Genomic DNA, 14,372 nt, shown 5'->3' on the forward strand with positions numbered 1-14,372 from the left:
TAGATCTAGGTATAATATATAGCCATAATAGATATATCTATAAAATATAGACATAACAGTTATAATAGATATAGGTATAAAATATAGACATATTAGATATAATAGATATAGCTATAAAATATAGATATAATAGATGTCATAGATATACGTATATAAAATAGATATAATAGATACAGGTATAAAATATAGACAGTAGATATAATAGATATAAGTATAAAATATAGATATAATAGTTATAGGTATAAAATATAGCTATAATAGATATACGTATAAATTATATATATAATAGATATAATAGATATAGCTATAAAATGTAGACATCATAGATATAATAAATATACGTATAATCTATAGATATAATTGATATAATGGATATAGGTATCAAATATAGATATAATAGACATAGGTATAAAATATAGATATAGTGGATATAATAAATATAGGTGTGAAATATAGACATAACAGATATAATAGATATAGGTATAAAATATAGACACAGTAGATGTAATAGATAACGATATAAAATATACACATAAATGATTTAATGGATATTGTTATAAAATATAGACATAATAGATATAATATATATAGGTATACAATATAGACAGAATAGATATAATAGATAAAGGTATAAAATATAGACATTATAGATATAATACATATAGTTATAAAATATAGACATAATAGGTATAATAGATACAGGTATAAAATATATACATAATAGACATAGGTGTAAAATTCAAACATGGAGATATAGTAGGTACAAGTATAAAATATATACATAATAGATATAATAGATATATGTATAAAATACAGACATAATAGATATAATAGATATAGGTATAAAAGATACATATAATACATATAGGCATAAAATATAGATATAGTAGATATTGGTATAAAATATAGACATAATAGATATAATAGAAATAGGTATAAAACATAGACATAATAGATATAATAGATATGGGTATAAAATATAGGCATAATAGATATAGGTATGAAATACACATAATAGATATAATTGATATAGGTATAAAATATAGACATAATAGATATAATAGATATAGGTATAAAAATATAGACATAATAGATATAATAGATATAGCTATAAAATATAGAAATAATAGATATATATATAAAATATACACATAGATGATATAATAGATATAGGTATAAAATGTAGACATAATAGATATCCATATAAAATATAGACATAATAGATATAGGTATAAAATATAGACATAATAGATATAATAAATGCAGTTATAAAATATTGACGTAATACATATAGGTATAAAATATAGACATAATAGATATAGGTATAAAATATAGACATAATAGATATAATAGATATAGCTATAAAATATAGACATAATAGATATATATATAAAATATACACATAGATGATATAATAGATATAGGTATAAAATGTAGACATAATAGATATCGTTATAAAATATAGACATAATAGACATAGGTATAAAATATAGACATAAAAGATACAATAAATGCAGTTATAAAATATAGACTTAATACATATAGGTATAAAATATAGACATAATAGATATAGGTATAAAATATAGACATAATAGATATAATAAATGTAGGTATAACATATAGACTTAATACATATAGGTATAAAATATAGACATAATAGATATAATAATATATAGGTATAAAATATACACATAAGAGACATAATAGATATAGGTATAAAATATCGACATGATAGATATAATAGATATAGGTATAGAATATAGACATAATAGATATAATAGATATAGGTATAAAATAAAGACATGAAGCCGGGCGCGGTGGCTCAAGCCTGTAATCCCAGCACTTTGGGAGGCTGAGACGGGCGGATCACGAGGTCAGGAGATCGAGACCATCCTGGCTAACACGGTGAAACCCCGTCTCTACTAAAAATACAAAAAACTAGCCGGGCGAGGTGGCGGGCGCCTGTAGTCCCAGCTACTCGGGAGGCTGAGGCAGGAGAATGGCGTAAACCCGGGAGGCGGAGATTGCAGTGAGCTGAGATCCGGCCACTGCACTCCAGCCCAGGCGACAGAGCAAGACTCCGTCTCAAAAAAAAAAAAAAAAAAAAAAAAAAAAAAAAAAAAAAAAAAATAAAGACATGAAAGATATGCTAGACAGAGGTATAAAATATAGGCAATAGATATAATAAAAACAGGTATGAAAGATGGATATAATAGGTATAACAGATATAGACAAAATAGATATAATAGTTATAGGTATAATATATAGACATAATAGATATAATAGATATAGTCATAAAATATAGACATAATAGATATAACAGATATAGGTATAAAATTTAGACATAATAGATATAGGTATAATATATAGACAATAGATATAATAGATATAGGTATAAAATATAGACATAATAGGTATAATAGATATAGACAAAATAGATATAATAGATATAGGTATTAAATAGAGACATAAGAAATATAATAGATATAGTTATAAAATATAGACATAATAGATATAGTAGATATAGGTATAAAATATAGACATAATAGATATAGGCATAAAATATAGATATAATCGATATAATATATAGAAGTATAAAATATAGATAATATAGATATAATGGATATAGGTATAAAATATAAATAAAAAAGGTACAATAGACATAGGTATAAAAAAGAGACATAGCAGATATAATAGATATAGGTATAAAATATAAACATAATAGATATAATAGAGATGGGTATAAAATATAGACATAATAGATATAATAGATATAGGTGTAAAATATAGACATAGTAGATATAATAGATATAGGTATATAATAAAGACATAATAGATATAATAGATATAGGAATAAAATACGGACATAATTGAAATAGGTATAAAATATAGACAAAATAGATATAAAAAATATAGGTATCAAATATAGACATAATAGATATAATAAATATATTTATAAAATATAGACATAATAGATATAATAGATATATGTATGAGATAGAGACATAATAGATATAATAGATATAGATATAAAATATAGATATAATTGATATAATAGATATAGGTATAAAATATAGACATAATAGATATAGGCATAAAATATAGATATAATAGATATAATGGACAGAGGTGTAAAATATAGACACAATAGATATAAGATATAAAGGTATAAAATATAGACATAATTGATATAATAGATATACGTATAAAGTATCGACATAATAAATATAGGCATAAAATATAGATATAATAGATATATAGGTATAAAATATAGATAAAATAGATATAATGGTTATAGGTATAAAATATAAATAAAATAGATACAATAGACATTGGTATAAAATAGAGACATAGCAGACATAATAGATATAGGTATGAAATATAGACATAATAGATATAATAGATATATGTATAAAATATACACATACTGGATATAATAGATACATGTATAAAATATAGACATAATAGATATAATAGAGGTATAAAATATAGACATAATGGAAATAATAGATAGAGGTATGCAATAAAGATATAATAGTTATAATAGATTTAGGTATAAAATATAGACATCATAGATATAATAGATATACGTATAAAACGTAGACAATATATATAAAGATTAGAAATATAGACAATAGACATAATATATATAGGTATCAAATATAAACATAATAGATATAAATATAAAATATAGACATAAAAGATATAATAAATAGAGGTAAAATATAGACATAATAGATATAGGTATAAACATAGACATAATATATATAATAAATATAGTTATAACTATAGACATAATACACCTAATAGATAGAGGTACAAAATGTAGAAATAATAGATATAATAGAGGTGTAAAATACAGACATAATAGATTTAATAGATAGAGGTATAAAATATAGACATAATAAATATAGGTATAAAATATAGACCTAATAGATATAATAGATATAGGTTTAAAATATACACAAAATAGATATAATAGATATTGGTATAAAATAGAGTCATAATAGATATAATAGATAGAGGTATAAAATATAGAAAAAGCAGATATAGGTATAAAATGTAGACATAATAGATATAATATATAGAGTTATGAAATATAGACAGATAAAATAGATAGAGGTATAAAATAAGACATAATAGATATAATAGATAGGGGTATAAAATATAGACATAAGAGATAAAATAGATAGAGGTATAAAATATAGACATAATTGATATAATACAGATAGGTATAAAATATAGACATAATAGATATAATAGATAGAGGTATAAAATATAGACATAATAAATATAATAGATATAGGTATAAAATATAGAAATAAAAGATACAGCTATAAAATCTAGACCTAATAGATACAGGTAAAAAATATAGACATAATAGTTATAATAGATATAAGTATAAAATATAGACATAATAGATATAGGAGATATAGGTATAAAATATAGACATAATACATATAATAGATAGAGTTATAAAATATAGACATAATAGAAATAGGTATAAAATATTGATATAATATATATAGTAGATATAGGTATAAAATATAGACAGAATAGATATAATAAATATAGGTATAAAATATAGGCGTTATACATATATGTATAAATTACAGACATAATAGATATAATAGATAAAGTTGTAAATTATAGACAAAATAGACATAATAGATAGAAGTATAAAATATAGACATAATAGATATAGGTATAAAATATAGATATAATAAATATAATATGTACACGTATAAAATAGAGATAAGATAGATATAGTTATAAAATATACATATAATAGATATAGGTATAAAATATAGATATAATAGATATAGTTACAATATATAAATATTATAGATATAATAGATATAGGTGTAAAATATAGATAAAATAGATATAGGTATAAAATATAGATAAAATAGATATAATAGTTATAGGTATAAAATATAGATAAAATACACATAATAGATATAGGTAAAAAATATAGACATAGGAGATAAAATAGATATAGGTATAAAATATAGACATAATAGATATAATAGATATAGATATGAAACATACACATACTAGATATGATAGATATAGGTATAAAATATAGACATAATAGATATAAGAGATAGAGGTATAAAATATAGACATAATAGATATATTAGATTTAGGTATAAAATATAGTCGTAATAGATATCGGTATAAAATATAGACATAATAGCTATAATAGATGTAGGTATGAAATAGAGACATAGTAGGTACAATAGATATAGGTATAAAATATAGATATAGTGGATATAATAGATATAGGCATAAAATATAGACATAATAGATATAATAGATATAGGTAGAAAATATAGACATAAGAGATGTAATAGATATAGGCATAAAACATAGACATAATAGATATGATATATATGGGTATAAAATATAGACATAATAAGTATGATATATATAGGTATAATAGGTAGACATAATAGATATAACAGATATAGGTATAAAATATAGACATAATAGATATAGGTAAAAAATATAGACATATTAGACATAATAGATATAGATATAAAATATAGACATAATAGATATAAGTAGAAAATATAGACATAATAGATATAATAGATATAGTTATAAACTATAGACATAATGGTTATAATAGATATAGGTATAAAATATAGATATTATATATAGCAATAAAATATAGATATAATAGATATAATAGATATACGTATAAAAAATAGATTTAATAGATACCAGTATAAAATATAGACATAATAGATTTAGGTAAAAAATATAGACATAATAGAAATAATAGATATAGGTATAAAATATACACATAATAGATATAATAGATATAGGTATAAAATATAGACATAATAGACATAATGGATATAGGTATAAAATATAGATATAATAGATATAACAGATAGAGGGATAAAATATAGACATTATACGTATAACAGATATAGGTATAAAATATAGACATAATAGATATAATAGATAGAGGTATAAAATATATACATTATAAATATAATAGATATAGGTATAAAACATAGTCATAAACGACATAATGGATATAGGTATAAAATATAGACATAATAGATATAATAGATGTAGGTATAAAATATAGACATAATAGATATAATAGATATAGGTATAAAATACCTACATAATAGATATAGGTATCAAATACAGACATAATAGAAATAATAGATAGAGGTATAAAATATAGATATAATAGATATATTGATATAATGAATAGAGGTATAAAGTATAGACATAATAGATATAATAGAAGTATAAAAAATAGACATAATAGATGTAATAGATAGGGGTAGAAAACATAGATATAATAGATATAATAGATAGAGGTATAAAATATAGACATAATAGATATAATAGATATAGGTACAAAATATGGACAATAGATAAAAAAGACATAGTTATAAAATATAGACATAATAGATATTGTAGATATATACATAATAGATATAATAGATATAGGTTTAAAAGATAGACAAAATGGATATAATAGATATAGGTATAAAATATAGACATAATAGATATAATAGATATAGGTATAAAATATAGACATAATAGATAAAACAGACATAGTTGTAAAATATAGACATTATAGATATAATAGATAGGGGTCTAAAACATAGACATAATCGATATTATTGATAGAGGTATAAAATATAGACATAACAGACATAGGAGTAAAATACAGACATTATAGATATAATAGATATAGGTATAAAATATAGACATAATAAATATTATAGATACAGCAAGAAAATACAGACAAAATAGAAATAATAGATATAGGAAAAATATAGACATAATAGATATAGGTATAAAATATAGACTTAATTCATATAATAAATATAGATATAAAATATAGACATAATCGACATAATAGATAGAGGTATAAAATGTAGACATAATAGATAATATAGAGGTGTAAAATCTAGACATAATAGATATAATAAATACAGTTATAAAATATAGTCATAATAGACATAATAGATACAGGTATGAAATACAGATAATAGATATAATACATATCGGCTTAAAATATAGACATAAAAGATATAATAGATATAGGTATAAAATATAGATATAACAGATATAATAGAGAGGCATAAAACATAAACATAATATACATAATAGATAGAGGTATAAAATATATACATAATAGATATAATTGATATAGGTATAAAATATAGACATAATAGATATAATAGAGGTATAAAATATAGACAATAATAGATATAATAGAGGTATAAAATAGAGACAAGAGATATAAATATAAAATATAGACGTAATAGATATAAGTGATATAGGTATAAAATATAGACATAACAGATATAATAGATATAGGTATAAAATATACACTTAAAAGATATAATAGATAGAGGTATAAAATACAGACAACAGAGATAAAATAGATATAGGTATAAAATATAGACATAATATATATAATAGATATAGGTATAAATTATAGACATAATAGATATATGTATAATAAATAGACAATAGATATAACAGATACAGGTATAAAATATAGACATAATAGTTATAATAGATATAAACAAAATAGATATGATAGATATAGTTATAAAATATAGACATTAGAGATATAATAGATATAGTTATAAAATATGGACATATTAGATATAATAGATATAGGTATAAAATATAGACAGATATAGCCATAAAATATAGACATAGATATAATAGAAATAGGTATAAAATATAAACATAATAGATATAATAGAGATGGGTATAAAATATAGATGTAATAGATATAATAGATATATGTGTAAAATATAGACATAATAGATATAATAGATGTAGGTATCAAATATAGACATAATAACTATAATCGATATAGGTATAAAATATAGACATAATAGATATAGGTATAAAATATAGACATAATAGATATAGGTATAAAATATAGACACAGATATAATAGAAATAGGTATAAAATATAAACATAATAGATATAATAGAGATGGGTATAAAATATAGACGTAATAGATATAATAGATATAGGTGTAAAATATAGACATAATAGATATAATAGATGTAGGTATCAAATATAGACATAATAACTATAATCGATATAGGTATAAAATATAGGCATAATAGATATAATAGATATAGGTATACAATATAGTCATAATAGACATAATAGATATAGGTATAAAATATAGACATAATAGATATAGGTATAAAATAGACGTAATAGAAATAGCTATAAATATAGACATAATAGATATAATAGAAATAGGTATAACATATAGACATAATAGATATAATAGATATAGGTATAAAATATAGACATAATAGATATAATAGATATATGTATAAGATATAGACATAATAGATATAATAGATATAGGTATAAAATATAGACATAATAGATATAATAGATATAGGAATAAAATATCGACATAATTGAAATAGGTATAAAATATAGACAAAATTGATATAAAAGATATAGGTATAAAATATAGACATAATAGATATTATAGATATAGGATTAATATATAGTCATAATTGAAATAGGTATAAAATATAGACAAAATTGATATAAAAGATATAGGTATAAAATATAGACATAATAGATATAATAGAAATAGGTATAACATATAGACATAATAGATATAATAGATATAGGTATAAAATATAGACATAATAGATATAATAGATATATGTATAAGATATAGACATAATAGATATAATAGATATAGGTATAAAATATAGACATAATAGATATAATAGATATAGGAATAAAATATCGACATAATTGAAATAGGTATAAAATATAGACAAAATAGATATAAAAGATATAGGTATAAAATATAGACATAATAGAGCTAATAGATATAGCTATAAAATATAGACATAATAGATATAATAGATATATGTATAAGATATACACATAATCGATGTAATAGATATAGGTATGAAATATAGACATAATAGATATAATAGATATAGGTATAAAATATAGACATAATAGATATTATAGATATAGGATTAATATATAGTCATAATTGAAATAGGTATAAAATATAGACAAAATTGATATAAAAGATATAGGTATAAAATATAGACATAATAGATATAATCAATATAGTTATAAAATATAGACATAATAGATATAATAGATATAGATATAAAATATAGACATAATAGATATCATAGGTATAGGTATGAAATATAGACCTAATAGATATAATAGATATGTGTATAAGATATAGACATTAGCTTCTTCTCCGAGAAAACACCAAATGGCGGATGACGCCGGTGAAGCGGGGTGGTCCGGAGGCCCTGGTGGCCCTGGGATGGGGAACCGCGGTGTCTTCCGCGGAGGTTTCGGCAGTGGCATCCGGGGCCGGGGTCGCGGCCGTGGACGGGGTCGGGGCCGAGGCCGTGGAGCTCGCGGAGGCAAGGCCGAGGATAAGGAGTGGATGTCCGTCACCAAGCTGGGCCGCTTGGTCAAGGACATGAAGATCAGGTCCCTGGAGGAGATCTACCTCTTCTCTCTGCCCATTAAGGAATCTGAGATCATTGACTTTTTCTTGGGGGCCTCTCTCAAAGATGAGGTTTTGAAGATTATGCCGGTGCAGAAGCAGACCCGTGCTGGTCAGCGCACCAGGTTCAAGGCGTTTGTTGCTATCGGGGACTACAATGGCCACGTCGGCCTGGGTGTTAAGTGCTCCAAGGAGGTGGCCACCGCCATCCGTGGGGCCATCATCCTGGCCAAACTCTCCATTGTCCCGGTGCGCAGAGGCTACTGGGGGAACAAGATCGGCAAGCCCCACACCGTCCCTTGCAAGGTGACAGGCCGCTGTGGCTCTGTGCTGGTGCGCCTCATCCCTGCACCCAGGGGCACTGGTATCGTCTCAGCACCTGTGCCCAAGAAGCTGCTCATGATGGCTGGTATTGATGACTGCTACACCTCAGCCCGGGGCTGCACTGCCACCCTGGGCAACTTCGCCAAGGCCACCTTTGATGCCATCTCTAAGACCTACAGCTACCTGACCCCTGACCTGTGGAAGGAGACTGTGTTTACCAAGTCTACTTATCAGGAATTCACTGACCACCTTGTCAAGACCCACACCAGAGTCTCCGTGCAGCGGACCCAGGCTCCAGCTGTGGCTACAACACAGACTTTTTATACCAGAAAAATAAAGTGAATTAAGCTTGTTAAAAAAAAAAAAAGATATAAACATAATAGATACAATAGATATAGGTATAAAATATAGACAGATATAATAGTTACAGATATAAAATATAGACATAATAGATATAGGTATAAAATATAGACATATTAGATATAGGTACAAAGTATAGACATAATGGTTATAATAGATATAGGTACGAAATATAGACATAATAGATATAGGTATAATATTTAGACATAACAGATATAATAGATGTAGGTATAAAATATAGACATAATAGATATAATAGATATAGGCATAAAATATAGACATAGTAGATATAATACATATAGGTATAAAATATAGACATAATGGATATAAGAGATATAGGGATAAAATATAGACACAATAGATATAATAGATATAGGTAAAAAATATAGACATAATAGATATAACAGATATAGGTAACAAATATAGACATTATAGATATTGGTATAAAATATAGACATAATAAATATAATAGAAATAGGTATAAAATATAGACATAATAGATATAATGTATATACGTATCAAATATAGACATAAAAATTATAATAGATATAGGTATAAAATGTAGACACAATAGATACAGGTATAAAATATAGACATAATGGTTATAAGAGATATAGGTATGAAATATAGACATAATAGGTATGATCAATATAGGTATGAAACATAGACATAATAGATATCGGTATAAAATATAGACATAGTAGATATAGGTATAAAATATAGACATAGATATAATAGATATAGGTATAAAATATAAACATAATAGATATAATAGAGATGGGTATAAAATATAGACGTAAGAGATATAATAGATATAGGTGTAAAATATAGACATAGTAGATATAATAGATATAGGTATAAAATATAGACATAATAGATATAATAGATATAGGTATAAAATACAGACATAATAGATATAATAGACATAGGTATAAAATATAGACATTATAGATATAGGTATAAAATATAGACATAATAGATAAAATAGATACACGGATCAAATATAGACATAATAATTATAATACATATAGGTATAAAATATAGACATCATAGATATAGGTAGAAAATATAGACATAATGGTTATAATAGATATAGGCATGAAATATAGACATAATAGATATAATGGATATAGCTATAAAATGTAGACATAATACACATAATCGATATAGGAATAAAATATAGACATAATTGAAATAGGAATAAAATATAGACAAAATAGATATAAAAGATATAGGTATAAAACATAGACATAATAGATATAATAGATATAAGTATAATATATGGACATAATATATATAATAGATATAGGTATAAGATATAGACATAATCGATATAATAGATATAGGTATAAAATACAGACATAATAGATATAATAGATATAGGAATAAAATATAGACATAATAGATATAATAGATATAGGTGTAAAATATAGACATAATAGATATAATAGATAAAGGAATAAAATATACACATAATTGAAATAGGTATAAAATACAGACAAAATAGATATAAAAGATATAGGTATAAAATATAGACATAATAGATATAATAGATATAGGTATAAGATATAGACATAATCGATATAATAGATATAGGTATAAAATATAGACATACTAGATATAATAGATATAGGTATAAAATATAGACATAATAGATATAATAGATACAGGAACAAAATATAAACATAATAGATATAGATATAAAATATAGACATAATAGATATAGGTATAAAATATAGACATATAGATATAATAATTATAGGTATAAAATATAGACATAATAGATACAATAGATAAAGGTATAAAATATAAACAAAATAGATATAATAGTTATAGGTATAAAATAAAGACATAATAGATATAGATATAAAATATAGATATAATAGATATAGGTATAAAATATAGACATATTAGATATAATAATTATAGGTATAAAATATAAACATAATAGATATAATAGATATAGATATAAAATATAGACGAAATAGATATAATAGTTATAGGTATAAAATATAGACATAATAGATATAATATATATAGGTATAAAATACAGACATAATAGATATAAGAGATACAAGTATAAAATACAGACATAATAGATATACGTATAAAATACAGACAAAATTGATATAACAGATATAGGTATAAAATATAGACTTAATATATATAATAGATATAGGTATGAAATATAGACATAATAGATATAACAGATATAGGTATCAAATATAGACATAATAGATACAATAGATATAGGTATAAAATATAGATAAAATAGATATAATAGATATAGGTACAAAATACAGACATAATAGATACAATAGGTATAATAGCTATAGGTATAAAATACAGACATAACAGATATAGGTATAAAATATAGACATAGTAGATTTAATAGATATAGGTATAAAATATAGACATAATAGATAAAATAGATATAGGTATAAAATATAGACATAATAGATAAAATAGATATTTGTATAAAATATAGACATAATAGACATAGGTATAAAATATAGACAAAATAGGTATAGGTATAAAAATAGACATAGACATAATAGATATAGGTATAAAAATATAAATATAATAGGTATAATAGAGATGGTTATAAAATATAGACGTAATAGATATATAAATACTAGGTGTAAAATATAAGACATAGCAGATATAATAGATATAGGTATAAATATAGACATAATAGATAGATAGAGGTATAAAATATAGACATAAGAGATATAACAGATACAGGTATAAAATATAGACCATAATAGATATAATAGATATAGGTATCAAATATAGACATAATAATTATAATACATATAGGTATAAAATATGGACATAGTAGATATAGGTACATAGAATAGACATAATGGTTATAATAGATATAGTATGAAATATAGACATACTGGATATAATAGATAGTGGTATAAACTATAGACAATAGATATAATAGATACAGTTACAAAATATAGACATAATACATAGATATAGACAACATAGATATAATAGCTATCGGTATAAAATATAGACATAATAGATATAATACATATAGTTATAAAGTATAGACATAATACATATAATAGATATATATATTAAATATCGACATAATAGATATAGGTATAAAATATAGACATAACAGATATAGGTATAAAATATAGACATAATAGATATAGGTATAATACATAGACAGAATAGATAAAATAAAAATAGGTATAAAATATAGACTTAATAGATATAGGTATACCATATAGACATAATGGATATAATATATATAGGTATAAAATATAGACATAATAGACATAATGGATATAGATATAAAATATAGACATAATAGATATAATAGATATAGGTATGAAATATAGGCATAATAGATATAATAGAGGTATAAAATATAGACATAATAGATATAATTGATAGAGTTATGAATATACACATAATAGTTATAATAGAGGGATAAAATATAGACATAATAGATATAATAGATATAGGTATAAAATATAGACATAATAGATATAATAGATATAGGTATAAAACATAGACTTAATAGATATAATAGATATAGGTATAAATGTAGACATCATAGATACAATAGATATAGGTATAAAATATAGACATAATAAATATAATAGTTATAGGTATAAACTATAGACAAATAGATATAGGTATAATATACAATAGATATAATAGATATAGGTATAAAATACAGATAATACGTAGAATAGACATAGACAAAATAGATATAGTAGATACAGGTATAAAATATAGACATAACAGATATAAAGATATACGTATAAAATAGAGACATAATAGATATAATAGATATAGGTATTAAATAGAGACATAATAGATATAGGTATAAAATATAGACATAACAGATACAGGTATAAAATATAGACATAATAGATATAGGTATAAAATATAGACAATAGATATAATATATATAATTATAAAATATAGACATTATAGATATAGGCATAAAATACAGATATAATAGATATAATAGACAGAAGTATAAAATATAAACATAATAGATATAAGAGATATAGGTGTAAAATATAGACATAATTTGATATAATAGATACAGGTATAAAATATCTACCTAACAGATATAGGTATAAAACATAGCCATAATAGATACAATAGATGTACTTATAAATATAGACATAA

The 14,372-nt window shown here is 22.3% G+C and overlaps 1 pseudogene across 1 annotated transcript; it reads left to right on the forward strand.

Moving 5' to 3' along the window:
* The first annotated feature begins 9,248 nt into the window (after nucleotides 1-9,248).
* Nucleotides 9,249-10,190, forward strand: LOC115895729 (annotated as a pseudogene). The gene has a single exon (XR_004055859.1). The product of XR_004055859.1 is annotated as a 40S ribosomal protein S2 pseudogene (transcript).
* Nucleotides 10,191-14,372: the final 4,182 nt, after the last annotated feature.

Source organism: Rhinopithecus roxellana, unplaced genomic scaffold (assembly GCF_007565055.1).
Source record: "Rhinopithecus roxellana isolate Shanxi Qingling unplaced genomic scaffold, ASM756505v1 contig195, whole genome shotgun sequence".
Classification (NCBI taxonomy): Eukaryota; Metazoa; Chordata; class Mammalia; order Primates; family Cercopithecidae; genus Rhinopithecus; species Rhinopithecus roxellana.